We start from the raw sequence: 23,951 nt of genomic DNA on the forward strand, positions 1-23,951 counted from the left end.
AGTATAGATATCAATTCTTACTATTAACTAGTTGCTTATTAACATGCCTATTAATAACATTTTAGCTGTATATTATAGCTTATCAAACACATATTCTGCATGACCATATTCTACATCCCTTATTCTACCCAATATATATTGATGATTGAAGACTTCAGATTGGGCACCAGTTATCTTCATTTGTTAAATTAATATCAATTAGTTGCTTATTAGCATGCATATTAGTAATATATTGGCTGCTTAGTAATAGGCTAAATTATAAAGCACATACTAATGCTTTATTCTGCATGACCATATTTTAGATCCCTTCACCCTATAAACTTAACTGAACTACCAAACTATTAATAAGCAGCATATTATTTACAACTTAAAAAATAATAATAATAATTCAGTGCAGTGGATAGTGTAATTTAGCATTATAGTCGCTCTTGTCTTGTGTGTTTGTTTTCATGAGAGGGTCCTGGTGACTCACAGAGATAAAGATATGAGTTGTTTTAGATCCAGTTCCCATTGGTTTTGTGGTCTATGTGTAACCCACATGCAGGTTTCAGATGTAATGCTTTTTGAACCAGCTCCAGAGAAGGTTTTGAATTTGGTTACAGTTTGCAAACATATAAAAAGACAGTTGTCCATATCTGTTGCTCCAAAATAAAACACTTTACTGAGGAAGAACTTTAGAGATGTACAAAATCTATTTATTATAAATTATTATTACCAGTTAGTATTGATGTTCAGCTCTTAATAATGGTTCATGTGTCCTGAATGAAAACATTTGTGTTGTGGTATATATCACGGTTTATGCATAACTATGAAGCAGCACAACTGTTTTGAACATAACAATATGATGAAATACGATAATCAAAAAATGTTTATTAAGCATCAAAACGGATACATACTAGAATTTTTGAATGTTTTGAAGATTTCTGAAGGATCATGTTACACTGAAGAATGGAGAAATTATGCTGAAAATTCTGCTTTTATTACATTGATAAATTATATTTTACAATATATTCACACAGAAAACACATACTTTAAATTGTAATGTTATTTCACCACATTAGTGTTTAAAAACATGTATGTTATATAAGGCTTCAGCTAATCCTTTCCCTTTAACCTGCTGTTCTCTAATGAATGATGAATTTAACACAGGCATAGCTTTAATGGCTTCTGAATGGAGTGTTTTCATGGAGTGTAAGCCAAAGACCCTCCCCTGGATCCCAGCACTCAGTGATGGGGAGCAGAGGCTGATTTAATCGGACAGTCTCTCCCCCAGAACCTGTCCCGCTGGAGGAGAAAGAGAGACAGAGAGAATGGAACGGTGTGGAGGTTAACAGACCGGATGAATAGGTGAGTAAAGACAGACAGACCCCTCTTTTCCAGGTCCTTACCACCACATATTGCTCGAACCTGGATCTCTGGCGTGGGAAATGGATACACTAACAAGAGGCTTAAAGACTGCAGTCACTAGCGTCAGTCGCTAGTGCATCTCTTAAGATCAGGGGAGTGAGGTTTACCTGCAGAGCACCTACTCGCTGGTCTCCATTACTCTCACCCCCCTAAACATCACTCATATCCGGGTCACGGCACTACTTTTAGCTGTGTGTTTTCTGCATTGTGTTGAAAAGAGCCTGTCCTCCAACAAAAAACGACCATATAGGTCGTTTGTGCAAGCACCTTATTACGACTTATATTTACGTTTTAAAGTTAAGCGCCCTCTAACGGGCATAAAAATAATGACAGTATCGCGTTGCGTCTGTCGTCATTACCAAGCAAAACACACATTTATTTAAATGCAATGTGTGGGCTTTTTTCACCGATCTCACAGTATTTCCTACATATTTTACTAGGTTGCTTATTCAATCGAATTACCACACCTAACCTAACCCCACCCCTAAACCTAACCCTCACAGAAATCTTGCTAAATTATGATTTATTGAACATATACATTTTCGTGCACGTCCATTCCCTGGGATCGAACCCATGATAGCATGATTACATATCAAGGTATAATGCAATAATCTACTAACTGAGCTGCACGAAACGCAAACCAGAGGACAAATAAGAGTACAAAACATTAATATGAAAATTACCTTTTGCCGATAGGGGCGCAATTGTAGTATACGCTCTAATGGGTCATATCATGGATTTGGACAAAAGACCTATATGAGCGTATTGGTTGGAGGACAGGTTGTACGTTATATAACCAGTACTTTCTTGGGTAAGTACCAGGTAAGTACATTGTAAGTACATGTATGTACACATACTGTAAAATAAAGTGCAACCCACTTTTATTTAAAATCTTTATCTTATTTAAAGTCCAAGAATTGTTTTTATTTATTTATTTATTTTAATGAGCAGATCTTCAAACATAGAGCAAATCACAGTATCATGCATAAAGCAAAGTATTTTACTGCAATGTGGTTCATGTTAAAGTAAGAACACTACTTCTTGCTTTATTTAATTAAGTCTTTCAGAGATACTCTGAAGGAAAGTTTGTGAGAGAGAGACGTTTTGAATGTTTTAGAAAAACACCCAAGACTGTGAGTAACAAATCCATCCTACCTGGGAAATTATTCTTGGGGATACTTGGGGATTATTCACCCAAAAATGAAAAGTCTGTCAATATTTAGTCACCCTAAAACCGTAAGACATTTGTTCATCCTAAAATTACATTAAAAGTACTTTCACATCTTCAAAAAGTACTAAAATACATCTAAAAGTAATCCATATGAATCATGTGGTTAATATGCTTTATTTGATCAAAAAAAATAAAAATATGTAGGCTTTTATTCATATAGAAACATTGATTAGCGCACTTACAACAGATATGGTAAACAGAACCTCAGATTTGCTTGCTTGATGCGTGAAAATCAATATGGTTGTCATTTGCATGGATTTTCAATGGATGGACAAAAGTGACCCAAAAAACATAAGGGTCAGTAAATGATGACAGAATTTTACATTCTCGCAGGCCTGACTTTATTGTGTATGTGGCTTACATAGTTTCAGGATAACTAGGTATAAACTTGCAATCTGTTTTTCAAAGCCAGTTTTAAGTTAAAGTGTGTCATTTTTGCACCACTAGAGGCACAAAATGGCATTGCAATTTGTTTGTTTGAGCCAAGGAGGTCTGTAATACCTCTAAATAGCTATCCACTAGCACTCTCATTCATCCCGGCGGCGCACAGGACCTCACAGAAGACAGTGCTGTAAAATCGGCCATCTTTGCTCATGGCAGTTCTTGCGTGCTCCGTACATCAAGACTTTGGTGTCCTCAAAAGATAAGGAGAGAATAAGCTACAAAACAAACCTCTTTTAATCTCTGCACAAAAAAAAAAAAAAAAAAACAACTGATAAGCACAAACTACATCCAAAGCCAGGAGAAAAGGAATGCAATATTGGCAGGGTCGTGGTCTTAGCAGTTTTGTGGTTTTGGTCTGATTTCAGATGTAGTGATGTTAATTTTCAAACACAGATCCCATTCAGAGTGCTGGAGGATTTTCAGCTCAGAGAGATTGTGATATTATGAGACATTATAATCGGTGAAGTATTTTCTGGTTTAGGATACTCACCAAGGACTCATTATTGTACGAGCTCATAAATCATTGTCTATAGATAGCATGCATTTTCTTTTTCTTCTGCTGGCACTCATACTCTCTTCTTAGGCCCAGTTTGAGTTCACACGAGGTGAAGTATTCTGTTTCAAACCAGTTACACAGTTTGCCATCTATTAAAATTAATTGTTACTTGAACAATGCTGAATGTGTGCCCAGCCAATAAATTCCTGCACCTAGTTTTTACATCGACGTTTTATTTATTTATTTCAATTTTTGGGGGACACATTCTCGTGTGCTACTAAAACTTCTGTCATGGTCATTTGACAAAGTCTGCATATGTTAACTTACAGCATGATGGGAAAACAGTAAGTTGACACCACCTCAGTCATCTGATGTAGCCCTCATCATCAGAAACCGCTGACCTGTTGGTCATTCTCATTGGGGTCGGTTTCTCTCGACAAACCAGTTTCATGGCTGTTCTCGTGGGAAGTGTTTAGCTTACCTCAACGGAAAACTAAAATGTCACATACTGCATGAATGCAATGTATTTTGTATTCACAAACCAGTTCGATGATCTTAATCATAAAATGGATGTCGGTGTGGTAGCTTTAAAATCAGATAGAATTCTATTAGAATTGAAATAGAGAAAATACACACACCTGATCAGTTGAATTATATTTTAATGATATATAATTTACTAAAAGCAAGTGGTAAATAGCACAAATAATTTACAGCTTTACAGTAAAAAAAACATAATAATTAATGAGTTGTTTGGTTAAAGCCCCAGATTTCTTGTACTTGCCCATTGCCTAAGTAGTTCAATACTTTATATCTTACGATTTTATATATTTGTTAGATATATGTACTGTATATATATATATAGAGGGAGAGAGAGAGAGAGAGAGAGGGAGATCGATTTAAGAAACAGCTAAAAACACATCTCTTCCATATACACTTGATCCTCTCACAATAGCACACTTTTTCTATGCATATAAAACTAATACATAAACCTTGTTGCGTGTGCTGCATTAGACTAAGCAGGGCTACTTTTCACAAAAGCATCCTAAGCTTACATACGCTGTAAACCCATTGAAACAAATGGAGCTACAATCAACTTATGCTTATGATGCTTATGGGAAACACAGCCCTGGACCTTGTCACAGCACTTTAATATTGTTGCTCTTTTGTTGCTTTGATTGCTTGTATTGTCTTCATTTTTAAGTCATTTTGTAAATGCAAAAATACTGTACTTAGCTTCATTAACAACCCTCATAATACTTTTTTCCCCCTACCATTAAGAGCATCAGCAAAGATGTTGTATATCCAAATAAGATTTATTTACTGTGGCCCTTGAAGTGTGTGTCAGATTTTAATATGTTAAAATAGAAAGATTTGGATCAGTTAAAGCCTGCATGCATGTACTTTCACATTGTATTCTACACCAGCAATAACAACAACTGTAACAATTGCACATCCAACAGATGATATTGTGACAAACCAGTAAGTAGTAAGTAGTAGTTCAATTAAGACAATAGCGAAATAGCAAGTTTGAACCTTTAACAAGGTTTTTCTGCCGGAGCAGAGAAGGAATCATTTGGGTCTGTTTTATGATTGCAGCAGGGCTAGCTAAGACTCACGGCACTGACATGATTTAGTGGTGAATCTGCTCTCCCAGAGGCCAGTCAATACATCTGAATTATTTAAATCTTCGCCTGAGTTAATTAGATATTTAATTGACTATCTGCAGACGGATGATGGCATCCATTGCATGCATAAATTCATGCAAATGGGACAGTGTTCTGGCTGAGCTGGGGTGGATTTAGCAAAGCAGTCCACAGGTCACAGGCCAATATAAGGCTGATGGAGTTACCAATGCCCTGGTGTGGCTGGACATAATCTCCGAAATCTGACAGATTCTGGGCCGAAAACCACTTCAACTGCATGTGATATGATGAAATATCCTTTGCCTCACCTTACGTTTTGTACAGTTTGTCAAGTCATCCCAAGTTATGATAAAATAAAGAAATAAATTTAAAAAAAACTTGCCAATGTTTCCTTTGGCTTATTTAGTTCAATTAGGTGCCAAATGTTTAGTACAATTATCGATTTGACAGCACGGACACTATTGGACAAGAACAAAACTTGAAGCAGCATCATCACTGTTAATGACCTGAATTTAATCAAGCAAAATAATTACACTATTGTCTTCTCTAGAGCTGCTTATAGCTGAACTGAACTTGTTTCATAATGAATGTTATTGACACAGTTATTGAACTGAATTGACTGATTGGAGTTGAATAATGACACTGACTTTTTAGAGCTGCTTTACAGCAGAATTTAAATGCGTCTCTTATCTGATGTTTATTACACTAAAGCTGCTTTTGAACTATATGTGTTGTATGAAGCACTACATAAATAAAAGTGACTTGATTTGAAAAAAATAAAATAAATAAAAATTAAGAACAATCCAGGCTCACTGAAAATCTGTGCTAGTGGCTAATGGTTCTGCAACACATGTATGAAATACTTTACTGCATGTTTTGCAGTAGTTTCAAAGTGAAATGTCAAGTAAGTGATGCTAAAATAACCAAACATGTGGCAATGGCCATATTTATATCACAATGGTACAGGAATGTATTGTGACATGTTTATTATGTTCCCTCATGTACATATGGTGAGGGTTCAGTTTTCAAATGTCTAGTAAGTGTTGCTAAAATCAGGGGCATTAACTTCAGTTGGAGGGCGGGGGCAATACACATAACATTTCTCAAGAGCGACTTTTGAATGGAACACAAATAATCCAGGTAAAATTTTACGTGTAAGGGTATGTATATACAGAGAGCTGAATGTGTGACTGCATGCATGATAGTTTGAGCTATTCTGATGAACTGTAGTTTCATACCAAAGCACTTCACCTCACAAGTGCAACACAAACCTACAGTGTTTTAAAAAAACTCACACATATGAAGCTGTATTAGTGACACTAAGGTTCAAAAGGATCAGTTTTCAAATCTTGCACATGTTAAAATTGTTTTGAGGTCACAACATTATAATTTGCAAGGACTCGTGTATATTTCTTTTTTCTTATTCTCTGGTCCTGTAAAGCATACTTTGTGTGAGAAGGTGTAAAAGTTGTGAGAGTTTTACTACTTCTAGTGTTAATTTCAACTGCAGGGATTTGTACATGTAGGTGTGTTTTTTATGTGTGTGGTTTACAGAATTGTAGGTAGAGAGTCTGGGTGGCATAAAGCTGGCTGCACGCTAGACAATTTTCAAATCTTAACCGATTTTCAAAGCATAAGAGACCAGTGACATGAACTCAGTTTCAAATGATTTTTTTGCTATATAAACCTCTGAACATGCACACTAGATGATTCTGCCAGAACAAGACCACACACTTGTCGATTGTAGGGATGGTTTCACAGTGACAGGAGATCTCACAATCAACATAGTCAGCTGGCTCTCCATGCCCTCGTTCTGTTTCACTGTGAAAAACAAAGTGTAAAAAATAATATGGGCTATGTATTCTGCTTTCATGGCATGTTTGCGGGCTGCCAAGTTTCAGCTATAGAAGCATGCAACATCCAGTAAGACACTTGCTCGCTCTCATTGGATATTGGTGTTTATCTTGTTTTTTAACAAAAGATTTCCTCTCACGTGTGGAATGATGCTGTGACAACGCTTGGCATCATCTATTGTCTCCTGACAGGGTGAGAATGAGCATCACCCAATCACGCTCCTGTTGCTGGTGTTACTGTAAGTGGTGCTATCTTTGCCTCCGTCACCCCTCTCAAGCGGCCCATCTTTCCCCACACCTCCTCCTCAGATTTCCACCCGGATATTACCCCCCCCCCCCCCCCAGACCCAGTCTGTATGTCTGTCTGTCAGGTGTTCAGAGCCACACCTTCCACCATCAGTGTCTTCAATGAACTCTTGATTCATAAGGCCTCTCTTTCTCTTTGTCCTCTGTTTTATTCTCTCCTCAGGTAAAATAGCGATGGATATTTTATGAATCGCAATGAAAAATTCATTCACGTTGCAAAATGAAAAAGCATAAACACTCCACATCTCCCTATTCCTGCCACACCGTGGTTACTCCAGCGGTGTCTCTTCACCTGGTCAGGGTGTAGTTATCCGTCTGCTTTCACTGTTTGGCCTAATAGCTTCATTTGACCTGCTTTCCCATCAATTAAAAGCCTGTCAGCGGCTGACGGATGGCTGGAAGGATCAGTCAACCAATCAATGTTTCTGATCAATGATTGGATTGATCCATAAGTGAAAGCAAGTGAATGAGATAGAAAAAGGAAATTAGTGAGATGTCTGGGAAAAAAATGAACAGATTGAACAGGCATTCATGAGAGTGCTACAGTAAAACGACTCTCCCTCTACTGCATGAATGCATTTTCTTGGACTGAAGTATATGGAGGTCAAAGTATACTTTTAAAATATATTTTCAATAATATACCAAAAAACGGCACAAACATATATTGGTAGAAAATATATTTACATAAATATGTTAAATCATATTTTAACAAATATTTTCTTTTTTTCCATTTTTTTTTTGTTTTTTTTTTTTGTCATTTTTATATTAGTAGAAAATATATTTACGCAAATACATTTTAAAACATGATTAGTTGTCTGAGATTAGAAATCTGAGTAGCAGCGAGCTTCATTGTGAAACGGCTCCACTAGCATAAGCAGAACCAAACAAAAGTGTGTACACAAGTGTGTCTGAGAGAAAACACACATCAATGAAAAGATCTGAAGAACCAACAAAGTTCAAATGTTTACAGCAATAAGACCCACGCTCCATGTCAGGTGGGAATTACACGAGGACGATTTAACAGTACACATATATCATGTACAAAATAAATGCTGCTCCAGGTTTGATTTAAAATGTGTGATAAACATTAAAAAGATGAGCATAATCAGATACAAACACTTTCTCTCGCTCTTATGTAGACATTTACACTTAGAAACTCTTAAATTCTGCTATGTTCTACTTCATCACCTTGCCTTAATTAAACGCCACTAGAGAATTACATTCAGTCCAATTATATTTTCAAAGGAAATCTAGAGATGGACACATGCACTACTCCCCCCTTGAGACTAATATAATGAGAGAGAGCTGAGGAACACTAAAAGACAAGAGTAAACACACACACACTGGGTACCACAATCAGACCTTCCAGCTCAATACTTGCTACTCATAAACAGTGTTGGAATAATATGTAACGTTAACAGTGACTTGTTCTCTTAAAATGATTCGATTCATTTACTGATAAAAACAGCGGTGCAGGATGTGTGAACATGATGGATATTGTAGTTCTAGAGAGGCTTCTCGGTCATCTATGGAGTGCAACAAAGTTGTCTTTCAGCCCACCAATTCACGTTAAACTATTTTTGTCAGATATTTCCTGCAGAAAAGATACCACATTAAAAAGTCAGAAAACACACCTCTTCGTGGTAGTCACTTGTCTACAGTGTTATTTTCATGTGGTTATACTATATTAAATACTGATATTACACTATTATAGTGGTAACACTTTATTTAGGGTCTAGATGCTCATTAGCATGCGTATTACAAGAATATTAGCCATTTATTAGTCATAATTAGCACATATTAATGACTTATTCTAATCCTACCCAATACCTAAACTTAACAACTACCTTACTAACTATTAATAAGCAGCAAATTAGGAATGTATTGAGGGAAAAGTTGTAGTTAATAGTGACTAAGTGTTAAAGTCTAATTTAAAGTGTTACTCATAATAGTAGTGCTTTACTTTGGGCACCAGTTCGCACTATTAACTAACTTCAGTAAATTCCTAATTTGGAGTCAATTAAAATAGTTAGTAAGTTAGTTGTAACGTGAATGTCATTTAATTAGTTACATCTTAAAGTAATGCAATATTGTAATATACTACTTCGAAAGTAATTTGTAAATCCCCAAAATCACCCTATGAAAACCTTAAATTAAATCGCCAAAATCTTTCAGAAGGAAGTATAAAACGTTGGTAGCTGGACATCTCTGACGTGCACCTATGGAAGAAGAACGTTCTGGATCCTCATTGGCAAAACACACTATATTCCAATACTCCATGGAGAAAAAAAGAAGCAGAACATGGTGGGAAAATGTTCTCATGTACACAGATGAGTAACACATGAGTAAGCATGTGTACATAAGTCATTCTGTACACTTACTCATACACAAAGGCTTTCTTTTCAAGAAATGACCTTTTCACTCCAACCATTAAGTTCAGTAAAGAGAGCATATTTATAAGGCTTACCTGTTGTTCATTCTTCCTATACTGTGAATATATCAGTGGAGAGAGAGAGAGAGAGAGAGAGAGAGAGGTCAGTCTCTCTCTCTCTCTCTCTTAATTAGACTTCCAATCGAAAAAAAAAATCCTTTATATAATGATTTTAACATTGATTATGAAAATGTGATTTGAAAAGGTTAAAGAGGTGAATGAAGGGTGAATTTATGTCAGCTGGGCCACTTTTTCACACATTCTTCATTCAACATTGTGTATTTAGAGGCATTATTATACAAATAATAATAATAGGATTGTTTGCAAAAAATAAAAAAATCTTTGCTGTACCGATTACCAGTGATAATCAGCAGATGCATGCTGGGTAGAAATGCTGTCTGACTTGTTCATGCTGACAACAAGTGTCAAAGTACTCTGGGTGCAGTTTTGATCGACATATAACTTTGACAATTACACAAAAGTAGCATATCAATGACTGATACTTGCTTTACCATCTTCATGTTTACCCCAAACCTTTCTCTAATGATCTGTAAATGAATGAGCATCATCTGGAGACTGAAGCTGCTGCTACTGTCCTGTCAAATCCACTGCAATGTCCTGCAGTGCACACAGAAACATAGCAGAGAAAGAAAGGGCCCAGACCATTGAGTCCCACCCCTGCTTGCACACCAATTTGGTACTTTAGTACGGACATGCTCAAGAGTCAATACCACTTTGTGATATTAAAGATCAATTGAATTGTAAGACTCATATAGCTGCAGCCAGCCTCAGGCCCCTCGGGGAAAGACAGAAATCAGCCAGCGAGAGAGACAAAGGGTCAGATTCCACCTAAAGTCTTTATACCGCAGAACACACAGTGTAGGACACAAGGAGGCGGCTTAATACAAATACTGTAGTTAATAATGTGTAGAAAAGACTAAAAGGTTCAGGTGATTGTAATTACCTTCTGAGAATGTTTACTTTACTAGCTATAATTTGTGAACAAATTTGTGAAACAAGTATAACAAGTTTCTTTCTTTCTTTCTTTGTGGGACCAGCTTGAACATGACTGAAATCTGCATGTGGAACTTATTTTTTCACCCTCACGTCAAACTCTTGAACACTTGGATTTCTACTGAAATGACTAAATTTCATCCACAAAATTTCCCAGAGCAACGGTGAATGTAGACACACCTTTAAAGCCTCAATATACTTTGTGAAATTGAATAACAAACTGGTATGACATCATTTTAAATAAAACCAGGCCAAAACAAAGTTCGATTCAGGAGTCTGAAACAGCTTGTGAAGGAAACTTTCACACCTTCAAACTTATAAAGTTAGATTTATAAAGTGAACATTGTGGGGTGTAAACTCACATTTGTGAGAAATAACATCAGAATTGTGATATATCCTGCAATTCTGGCCTAATTTCTCAGAACTGTGAGATTAATCTCGCAATTGCAATTCTAGTCAAATTCTAAAGGGGAAAAATACGTTTTTCCAGAATTGTGATATATCATTAATTTCTGAAATTCTGACTTTATAACAAGCAAGAGTTTATATTTTGCGATTCTGAGAAAAAGAAGTTAAAATTGTGAGATTAAAAGGTTTTCATCTCAGGCGGAAACAGCTTCCATACTGGGCTTCACGTTTTTTGACCATCAAATCTGCTCCAGTCCAGTTAATTTCCTCCATTTATTCCTTCAAGGTCAGACATAACATGATCTTCTTTGCCTGGAGTGCTGAACTGCAGAACTCATGCAAACATATCAACATGAATATAATCAGATGCTTTCCTAACTGCTGATTTCTCACCATTGTCGTTGTCATTGTTATTGTGTTTATTTTGTTATTGAGAGGAAAATGCACAGCACATATTTGCATACTGACCTAGAACCTGCTCTTAGCAGCGTAAGGATGATCACTTACAGTATGCAAAGTTTTTCAAACTTCTTTTTACCCCTAAATGAAGAACGAAAAATACCTGAGTTTATTCGCACATTTAGATTTGAGTTATTCTAATTATAACTACACAGATTTAGATGTGCATGTAGATATGCATGTTTTTCTTGACATTATTTTAAATCTCCACTGAACCAGGCCATCATAGATTAAATGTCCCACACAGCATTTCTGTTGGCTCTTGTTCAGTATGTAGTATGTATCTTCATTTGCAGTTAGTGTGGCTCTGCTGAGGTTCATTTGAGGTGAGAGAGCCCAGGCCAGAGCATCTTAAAAACTTCACTTTGACTTCATTAGACAAATCCATCCACCGATACTAATAGCATTAAAGGCGGGGAGGTGAAAGCAGCGCTGATAAATGAAAGAGTTACTGATTAGATCATCTTTCTCTCTCTTTCGTCAAAACAGTCACCCTCTCTCAGCGGGAGAAGCCCGGTGCTCTCCAGCCATGTGTCTAATCGGGTTTGTTTCACCATAATCGTGTCAATGTCACTCTCAATAAGACAGAAGCAACAAGGAGCAAATAACTGCAGCGCTCGGGGAACCTGCACCTCAGCCTTTGTCTTTAAAATGACCTCGTGAAAAAATACTTCACTCCTTCCTCTTGTTTTCCTCTCGTCTTTTATTGTCCCTCGTTGTCCCATCTTTCAGCAATCTGTCAGTCTAGTTCATCTTTCTCAAATGAGCACTGTTCAAAGTGCTATAGCCTACAGCACAGGGCAAGACGTCCTGTGATTACCACAGAAAACCAGAACGGAAGCATGGAACACAGCCATAAAAACTGGATTTAGGGTTTAATGGCATGAAATTTGGCAAATAATGGATAGGGAGTAATTTTTCATTTGATAAAACAATAGTGAAAGTCACAAGGTTTACTCTACAAACCTTCGAAATAAAGGTTAGGTGTAAAGATGTAACAGGCAACACAGGTCCATTATTTATTATCAATAGTGAAGCAATGCATGAAGCACAGCTCACACAGAAATCACTTTAAAACCAAGAAGGTTTCAGCTGTTCAACATGGCAAATCTGTGTGACCACATTGAATCCGGTGAAATCTTTCACAGAAATCTTTTGTGGTCATGCATAACCCCTGATGGTGTACATTACTACACTGCAAAAAGTAGTAACCTGCAACTGCTATTTTAAAGAGCTATTTCTACATGATTTAACCCACATAAACTAGTGATATAAATTAATGCAAAGTTCGGTAACACTTTATTTTAAGGTGTCCTTGTTACAGGTTACATGTACTTACTATTATAATAACAATCAATTATGCATAATTACAAGCAAGTGACCCTAAGACAAACCCTATTCCTAAAGCTAACTATCTAGTAAGTACATGTAGTGAACTTATATTACTCAGTACTTACATTTATAACTAGACAGCAACAAGGACACCTTAAAATAAAAAATAAAAATAATCCAAAGTTGTGTCATGAAACTCTAGATGGTGCAGGTCGATAGCTCCTAACTGAATCTGACATAACATCATCATACACATGGTGCAGCTGATGGGTTTCTTTTCACATCAGCATCAGACAATTAGCTTGCTGCTCAGCATTTAAATACTTGGCTAGTGCTTGTAGTTGTATTGCATTTCAGAATCCCCCCACCTCCCCAGCTCCACCTGCATGTGTGATTCATGTGTGTTACATATGGGGGTTATTTCATTGGTGTTATATGTGCAGCAGCAGTATTTCTTACATGCTCACAGCAGAACGTCTGTGGATGTGCTGAAAGTATAAATCTTTGTCATGTTTTGTCATGTCAAATTTTTTATTACCATGCTAAACTCTCAGAGAGAGTTATCATGACAGAAATTAAGTTAACTCAGGGATATATAAAATATACATATATATATATGTTTTAGTCTATATTGCAGGGACAGTTGCAGAACAACAGTTTAGTAGTACAGAAATTGCTAAATTTTAAATCCATTCATTTAAAAAGGGCTTACAACTGTATTACACTTAATTCGATTTTTGATGTTACATTTGCATTACGTTACAGTCTATTAATGCTGTAATAACTGCTGTTGCCATGTCTTTTCAAAGTTATTTAAAGTAAAGAGAATTTAATGAGAATAATACATAATAGTGTATTCATCATCACTTGAGCAGCACGTCCAACATCTTAATGCATCTTAAAATGTATTACATTTAATTCAAATATTATAGAAGTGATTAGTGAACCTAATAATAGCACTCAGTAGAGTATTATAAAACTATATAACTAACAACTTTAAAGTTAGTAGGATTTAATCAAGATAAAACATCATTAAAACAGACCATAACAAGATTCAGAGAAACAGTAAACAAAATATTGGGGGGGGGGGGGGGTCATAGGGGCCTATTTGATATAAAAGTAAATGTTTGAGTCATACTAACTATAAACACACGGCTCCAGAGATCCTCATTATAGACCCACTTACAGTGCACACACAATAGTCTGGAGAGAAATCAGTAACATCAGTTCTGTTCCTCCTTCACTCTCTCTATCACTGAGCAGCTGATGATGATGATGATGGTGGACCAGCTCCAGGCAGGATCACACCAAGTCTCTGATATCTCCAGGCATTCGAAGTCTGAAGCCAGCATGAGGGACATCTGAGGAGCAGATAAGAACAACCATGGGGAAGATGTAGAAATAAAGATTCGCTCCCTTTTAAATTAGGTTAGTGTTAGGTTATAGTTAATAGAATAAGTTGCAAATTTATATTCAGTAGAATATCTGTTAAGGAACAATCAATATAAACTGTAAGCAGATAGTAATAAATAAACTGATAGCAGACAGTCTACAAAATATCCTAATGATTGTAGTTGACATAGTATAATGTCTAAAGTGGACTATCAAAATAAAGTTTTACAAAAATGTATGAGACTTTTCAAATGTTAAAAGGCAAAGTTCCCCTTAGAAAGGAAAGTGTTTTTCATGACAGCGTGCACAAAACTGTGAATCTCTCCCACAGAGCATCCGAGTCCGGTAATAATTAGCCCTAAATTAAATGATGAGTGCTTAAAGAGCTGACACATTCAGTAAGATGACACGGTGAAGGGGTGTGGTGTGAATCTGACCGAGATCTGGACAGTTTTATGCTGATGTTGAAAAGAAATGTGATTCTACGGGCTCTCCAGGGATCAGATATCTGGGGTGGAGGGGCATACTGACAGTTTTGACGAGTGTGTAAACCATTAGTGAGCAGTGCAGGCTGATTCACTCACTCTCATTTGAGGACATGATGTGTGTGTGACTTGTATCCCGTCACGCTTAGTATGTAAGGACCGGTTTAAACAACAGCAGAGTGAGTGTGTGTGTGTGTGCGTGCGTGCGAGAGAGAGAGAGAGAGAGAGAGAATACACTTCTCTGTTAAACATGCAGGTTGTTTAAAATGGGAAACAATTGGATCTGTCTGGGATCTCGTAGGGATTATTCATAAGCTTTGATGAGACACCAGAATTAAACACACACCATGTTCCATTACTCATACTTACACACACTGACCATATTTTCTGACTACAGATTGCATGCAACACAAACAGTCAAATTACACTGACTGTGAGTGAATGATAGTCACAAGGAAATATATATATATATATATATATATATATATATATATATATATATATATATATATATATATATATATATATATATAACTGTAGCATGTTAAATGTAACATATTTTAAGTCTTACCAATGTGTAATTACTATAACTTTTAACAGCATTATACATTCAGTTTGCACTTATTTCCATAATAAGTAAATACTATGTAAAAGTGTATTGTTTTCCACAAGGGAATAGTCACATATCCTTATATTTCTGTAAAAAGCAAAAAATTTCATAATTATCAAACTGGTCCCACTGTATTTTAGGTTTCTTTAGCTATGTAGGTAGATAATTTATCTACTTAGGTACAATGTGCCTCTTGTGTTCATGATGTATTGAAAAACTCTTTTGCTGTTATTGAGGTGGGATGTGGTTAATGTTAGGAACAGGTTTGGTGGTCTGGTCAGGTTAGGGTAGGTTAGGTTTAAGGGTTAAATAGGTTAAGGTGTAAGAGTAGGGTAAATGGTGTAATTATAGATGTAACTAAAGGAATTAAATACAGATTTGTCTACACTAATGTGTGTGCATGTGTGTGTGTGTGTGTGTGTGTGTGAGTGTGCAAAAATTATTCATCTGAATGTAAGTACAAAGTACGCAGGCCCATAAAATGTGTTTGTGTGTGTATGTGTGTGTGAGATAGAGTGAATGTGTGTGTTTTTTTTTTTTGGGGGGGGGGGGGGCACAAATGACACCCTTTCTTTCTCACGTTATAACAACCCCTGTTCACCAAATTACACTTCACCTCATCACACACAGAACACACCATCTGTTAATTACGCTAATAGAACAAAAAGAGTATGCAAGTATCCAATCAGTCTTTTGTCTCTCTAGTTATGTTCAGAAGGCAGATTTTACAAAATGATCAACTGTACAGTATACGTATATCACAATGCCATGCACTCTACTTATCTTCGTTTCCAGCATTATGGATGAACCGGAAGTCATTATAGCATTATATTTGCCAATGGTTTTGAGATGTTTACCATAGCTAAACGCATTCTTATTTTTAAAGGACAGTAGACCGTTTCTACTGCATACTATGCAGTTAAAAAGTCTTCTAATTCCCAGGATTCAGTGCTATTTGAGGCGCTATCTTCCTCGTGGTAAATTCCCTGTGGACCCCACGGTGCTGTCCTATGTATTAACAAACGTATTGTTTGTGTGACTGCGATCGATCCCTCTTCTTAATTGATATTCATAATACTAATCTTCACTTATAAATCTATGCAGCTATTGATCACATAAAATGATATACAGCTCCCACCCCAAACAAATGTGCCTAATAAGCATTATTGCGATGTTATGAAAACATAATTTAATGCTCATATTGTGATAGTAATTATATTACCGCAGTCAAGCAGGAGGCTTTCTGAGACATAATCAACGTTATAAACACAAGTTATAGTATTAGAGTGATTCCTCTGGGAATCCAGAGTGAGAGGCAGAGGACAGCATGGCTGCTTGCCCAGAATTAAGCACTGTTTCCCCAGCAGGGTGCACGGCGTTAACCCCTAACCACCACATTTGTGCTGGTGCTCGGCCAACAAAGGGCTGTCAGGAGTGAAATCATTAACCTCATGATGCTCCTGCCGATGGCTCTTAGACTGGTGGAGAGGAGAGGTCGAGGGTCGTCGAGGTATCGAGATGGAGAATATGGAACGGACGTGCATTAGGTGTAAAAGTGATACATTACCACAAAAAAGGAAAGGAAATAATGAGCGTGAAAGAGCTCTGGGGGAAACTTGGGAGAGCAGAAACTAAACTAACTAAAAGCAGTGGTGCTACCAACTTAACTACTGTGACAGTGGCTCTGTTCTTTTTAGATTAGTAACCCAGGCTTATTGGAAATGCATGCTTGTGGCAACGTTTCTGCAACACTGATATTACATACTTTACTGCACATTTTGTGATAGTTTCAAAGTGAAATGTCGAGTGAGTGACACTAAAACCAACCTGGTCTCATAAAAATACGTACCTGAATGTACTTTTTGTACAACACCATTTTACATACCTTACTGCACATTTCACACTGGTTCAATACGTGAACCCTGGCACGTTTTTTATAATATATGTATGTATTGCTGTGTTTTTATTAAGTTGCTTCTGGTACATATTGCGGCGGTTCAGAATTCAAATATCCGTGGACTGTCGCGAAAAGTAAATTCTCTATTGTGCTGGAAATATGCCCTACACCAAACCCAACCGATAGTGTTAACAGAATGCAAAAATTGTGTAAAACGCATTTGTTCATGCAACTGTGCAATTTCAACTTCCTTATTTGCAACTTAACTGTTTTGTCAACTAAAAAGTGTCCCAGGTACTTTTATGCCAAGAGACAAGGTAGAATAAAACACGCATTCAATATATGAACATAGCCATATTTTGATTACACTGGTAAAGGCATGTATCACTGTGTTTTTATTACTTTGCTTTATTTTGTGGCAGCTCAAAATTCTAATGTCTGGTGAAAAAATAAAAAATAAAAAAAAAATTATATTGTGTTGGAAAATAACAAACCTCCTGCACCAAACTTAACCCTAAACCTACCTAATGCAAAAAAAAACTTCTTCATATGTGGGTTTGAGCTGTTTTGTCGTAGTGTAGTTTAACAGGATCCATACTATAGTGCTTCACCTCACAAGTACAACGACGTATCAGGTGAGCTACCGAGCAAACCTACTGCCTCAGAAAACCTTTCCATTTGATGCTGGATATGTGATGCTAATGTTCCAAAGTAACAGCTTTCGAATCTTGCAGAATGTTGTTTTGAAGTCGTAACAGTCATAAAAGAATTGTAGCAAAATGTGTCTTTCTTATTCAAAACTCTGACCCTGTAAACAACACCTTGTCTAAAAATAATTGTGAAGTTTGTTAGAATGTTACTGTTCATTTCAACAGGAAACTTCAGCAATTCATACATATAGGTTTTTTCTGTTGTTTGTTTGTTTTGTTTTGGGGGGTTTTTTTTGCAGAATTTTTGGTAGAATTATGACTCCGGCATCCCCTGTGGTACCCTACCTTTTCAATGCCTGCTCCAGTCAAGAACATCGCTATGAGAGCACAAGAGATGAGATGACAGTAAAGAGAGAAGAAGAGGTTATTCCTTTGCACCCCTTTCAATAGCTTCAATGTATCCAACTAGTCTTTGGTAATACCTTGCAATGTAGATAAGTACTTTTTCAAGCCAGGTTCATTGGAAAATCATGCCTGTGGTGACATTTCAGCAAAAGTATTATAGTTTGCTTCTTGCAGTTTTCACGGCACTTTTAAATTGAAATGAGTGGAGTTCAAAGCAAGTTGTGAATATAGCAACATTTTATTACAGTGGTTTTTGTACGTATCACAGCAGTTTGGAAATGATATGTCTGGTGAGTGGCAGTAAAAGATTAATGTTCAGTCGCATTTGAAAGGAAAGCAACACCTAGACCAACCTAAAACCTTAAACCTAACCAGTGGTGTTGACTATGGAAGCCATTTCTGCCACTTCATTTACAAAAAAAGGAAAATTAATAATTGTGACTTCTCACACTTGTAACTTTTTCAAGTTGACTACTTTTTTCTTGTAATTTCAAATCAATATCTCACAATTCTGACTTATTTTCTCAGAACTGAGACATACTCACCACGCAAAGCATGCAATAACGTGGGGCCCTGCAATATTTTTTTTTTTTTGCTTAAGACCCGTATAACGTAAACCTGCCACTGAAACAACCATGCCATTTTAGCTACAGTAGTTTCTACTAGTCTTTGAGCTTTTTTATTAAGTGTCATGACTTGAGCATGCAATGCTGTACCAGGTGAGATGCCAAGCAAGTTTACATATAAGTGAAGTATACAGTATATATAGATCCTCATTGAGATTCAAAATCTCCTTTACAAAAGTGTCCTGGCCAAAATAGGTGGCCCAGATATACAAATACAGGTATAACAAAAATCATTACATCGCAACAATAAAATATTGAAAAAATACAGCATTAAAAGCATTTTCAAATCATTAAATAATTTTCTATTACACGCAAAAGTGTTTTAAAATTACTAAAAGAAACCAACTGATTTAGCCCAAGTTTCATTTGAAGACATGTTCAAAAGCAGTTTTATCTAGATTAGTTTGAGCTGAAGGTACATGAAGATTATAATAAGACTGGTGGGAACGCAGTGAATAGTTACCAACTACATTTATTATACAGTACACATGGAGTTGGTTATATGCTACAAACATGAAAATCTGTTTACAAATAATGTGTTATGTTAAACGTGTTGAGGTCATAACAAAGTAGTTTGTCTTCTACCAGTTATGAGCAGCTTATAGCTGGCAAGTAGTTTTTCCAACACTGGAAAGGCGTGACCCATGATGGTCAAGGTTGGTCTGTGCTGACCAGTTCACCTGTTTTTGTTTGGTTTTACTGATTAACCAAATATATCTTGTTGAATAAGCTAGTCAAGAAGTCTTGATGAAATACCAGAGCATAATCAATCCGTGGACAATCAAGGAAAGTGGTGTTGCCTAGGGGTTATTTTGTTCAGTAACATTTTTTAAGAGTTTGTCTGAGCCTGTGCATAACCTAAAAAGTACATCAAGAGCAGTTCTGAGATGAGAACTGCAGACATATCAAAGGATTGTACTGTATTGTCAGGTATGCACTGTACATCCTGTGAGCACAAAAGCCCAAAGCCCTAAACTCGAGTCATTTCAGTGAGTCATGTACTCACTAAATGCTTTTTAAAGCCTGGACTGCCAGTGGAAATTGTGCCCCCTGGAGCTGTAAGACCCTCTATAAGACAGCAGAGTTGGCCAATTAGAGTCCAGTTAGGCTCCTCTCAGTCACTGGGATTGGTTGTAAACACACCAGGATTTTTTGACCAAGCTCAAATGAGCTAAAAATGACAGTTTGGGGATTTCTTCTCACCAGCAGTTCAACATAAAAAGTGGCACAGACTTTTAAAATATGTTTTACAAAAGTACACTGAGGGTCATCTTGGATATATGTGGGCTTAATTTCCGTGTCTCTGTGTGTGTGTGTGTGTGTGTGTGTGAGTGTGAGAGAGATAGAGAGAGAGAGAGAGAGATTCTTCAGCTGTGATGTGGCTCATGTGACTAATAGAGGAGGCAGACAGAAACAGATCAGCTCAGAGCAACAGGCTCTTTAATAAAAAACAGATAGAAGCAAGTACGGAGACAGCATAAAACAAATAATCTGCTCAACTCAAACACAATAAAGCACACAACCCGATCAGACTAACATGAAAAATCTTTCAAAGGTTATGGAAACCGATGCACACTGAAAGTGCAATTAATTGGACTTTTAAGATTACAAGGATCTAAATGTTTGTTTGTGTTTTTTTTTTCTTCTTTTTTCATTCATCAGCTACGCACAGAAGGGGAAATTTGCCAAAAATGAACTAATATCTGATCATGTAATTTGTCTGCACATGCTGTGCTATTTTAGAACCCAGTTCACTAAAAGAAATTATGCAAATCAGGTCATAGTGTAAACAAACTCTATATATAACTAAATACAATGCAATTGCCCATGTATGTTGTGCGATAGTATAGGTTTTAGAGGATCATTGCAATTGAAGCGTGCAGTGGACCAAATAACTTTATCTGTAACAATCTCAAAATGATTTGTGTCTGTATTGAAATAAAACCGGAAGTGGGTGGAGCTTAAAACAGAAATTCATCAAACTGCAGGAGAAGCCTGTTTTAAGTGTAATTATTTTCCCTTTATTTATATCTACCCCTTTTTTTTACCTACAATATATTTAAATATATTTTAATTGAGATGATAAAACTAACTGTATGTAAACTTAATGTTGATTTATTTTATTTTATTTATCTTATTGAATGTATGATATATATTCCACTGCTGAAATTAAAATCAATTTATCAAAATGCCAGATGTGCACAATTCCAATGTATTTTGCAGCTAGTTTATGGATGGATAGTAAATATGCATATTTTTGTTATTTTGCTCTCTTACCCATCTTATAATTATCTAGCTCCACCTTGTCCTTTCTAGCTTGCTGGCAAGGTAACTTTTAATTGAAGTTAATCTTTTAATTTAACTCTTTATGTGACTAGCCTGTGGTGCAGTGTTGAGCATACTGTGTGCCTCTTTTTCTAAGTTATTCACAATTTTCTAGAGAAACACTTTTATTGACAGCTCACTGGGCAGACGTCCAGACACCCTCAAAGGATTTGAGAAGAGACCCATTGACCTTAGAGCATATTGTGCTAAACCAACTGTGCATGAAAGTGGTAAAGATAATTTCTCAGACACTTTGTTTTCCTTTATTTGAAATAATTAGAAAAAAAAAACACATACACATACACATACGCATACGTCTGCTTGATAGTGTGATTTATTTACTTGAGTAATGTTCAAAATACATCTTTACAGCATATCGAAGGATAAAATCGCAAACTCCTTTAATGTTATTACAGCGTTGTTTATTGAGCACGTGCTGAAGGTCAGAGCCCTTCATAAAAACCTCATACACAGGAGGTAAAGGACGTTCTTCAAGCAAACTTCATGCAAGCTAAACAGGCATCACACCTACGGCGGAGGGCTGAGAACATGAGGACAGTCAAATGGAGCTATTACAATAAGCAGCTGCTTGTCTGCAGGATACCAAGGTGCCCCTCTGGGTCGGGGCATGAACAGATGAGGGAGAGGGCTAAAGTTGCACCCCCTGCCCATGCACCTCCGCCACCCAAGCCCTCGCCCTCACCCTCCTTCATTTCTCTCATTTTACTACCTTAATAAAGACATTGAGCACTGTGAGTTGAGGGTTGAAAGTTTGAGTCATCTTTATCTGAAGGGCAAATCACTGCTGTGTAAGACACAAAGTGAAATATATACCACGAGGCGTTCATTTTTCATCAGGAGAGAAATGCATGATCATTATTTTCTCTATATTCTGAATTAAAGATTTATTTATATATTCATTGAAATGGGAATGGATTGGTAAGGGAGCTGGTAGGATATTGAGGATCTGTGCGTTGAACAAAGCAGCAAAAATATTCAAATATTTATCAAATATTTTAGCCGTTCATTGTTCTTTTTTTTTTTAGCTCTCTGACATTATTTGTTCTTTTTAGGTCACAAAGTGGGAAACCTAGCCCATTTTAATCAATGCTGAATGTTGATCTAGTTTTGTCAAATTGTGCCTCTCGTTGGATAGCAGTGTTGGGAAGGTTAATTTGGAAATGTAACAGGTTACAGATTACAAGTTACCCTGTTTAAAATGTAATAGTATTGTAACTATTTCAATTACTTTATTAAAGTAATGTAACTGATTACTTTTGATTACTTTTGATTACTTTTCTAAATTTCTTATGAATGTTTATTTGAAACTGTTAATCATTTTCAAACAGTAATACCATGCAGGGTTAACATTACAGTAGTGCTCAACACTGTCAGACTTTCGAAATCTTTCATCTTTTAAATTAAGACTATCAGATTTGAACACATCCACCACAAAATCAGACTTTAGTACTGCCTTTTACTTTGAGATTGATCTGAAGTTCAATGCAGATTTAAAATCATAAGAAATTGTTTACTGATACTGTTTTTGAAACCAGATATTTACATAACTACAGTAAACACTGCATCTAACAATGGTTTGGAAAAAATATATATAATTAAATAAATAATAAATAAAAGAATGTTTCAAATACGGTTATCTATGAAGCATATGTCCTATTCTGTGTACTAAACTCCTGAAACATCTCTTTGTTTATGATATGAAGATAGTTTTCTCAAAATAAGTCAAATGCTCATGAAGTGATTCAGAGCAATTCTAGAGATTATGTTTGTGTGTTCATGTACTCTGAAAACACCACATGCATTAGTAGGTCTATGTGTAGTAAATTAAATTGCATGTCTGTGCAATTAATTTCCACTGGGGCGGACTGGGAAAAAACATTCAGGCCGGGAAATTTTGAACACTCATACACCCACAACATATTCTGAAACATGGAGAAGCGTATTGTTTTGTATTATATGGACCTCACATAAAAAAGGTTTCAATCTGAAGGTTAGGGACATGCAAAATAATTCAAAGTTCTCTCCTGAACTGCACCTTCACTTCCATTTTTCTTTTCAGCCTCTTTATTTTGGCCTGATATCTATCTCTCTCTCATGACTTTAATACTCAAGATTTAACAAAACTATACTTTCTAAATTGCCTACATGTCAAAATTAGTACATCACTACAATATCTTTGTAACAAAATCCTAACACTGAACATGAGTCATGTTTTTCCCTGGTAAAAAAATAATCATGCTTTTATTATAAGTACAGTAACCATGTTTTTATTTATTTTTATATTTTATCTTTTTTTGGGGGGGGCAAATGGATTACCATTTGAATTAATTTTTTACTACAAATTCCATGGTTAAACTATGGTTAGTGTAGTAAAAACTTTGGCTAATTTGTGGTTTCCATGGTTTAAAATGAGTAACCTTTGTCTTTGAATTTATAGTAAAATCATTGTCAATTAAGGTTTGTGTTGTTGTCTGCCCTAGCTCCCCCTAAACCTATTATAAAATATGATTATTTGT

This window comes from Carassius gibelio, chromosome B23 (assembly GCF_023724105.1).
Source record: "Carassius gibelio isolate Cgi1373 ecotype wild population from Czech Republic chromosome B23, carGib1.2-hapl.c, whole genome shotgun sequence".
Taxonomy (NCBI): Eukaryota; Metazoa; Chordata; class Actinopteri; order Cypriniformes; family Cyprinidae; genus Carassius; species Carassius gibelio.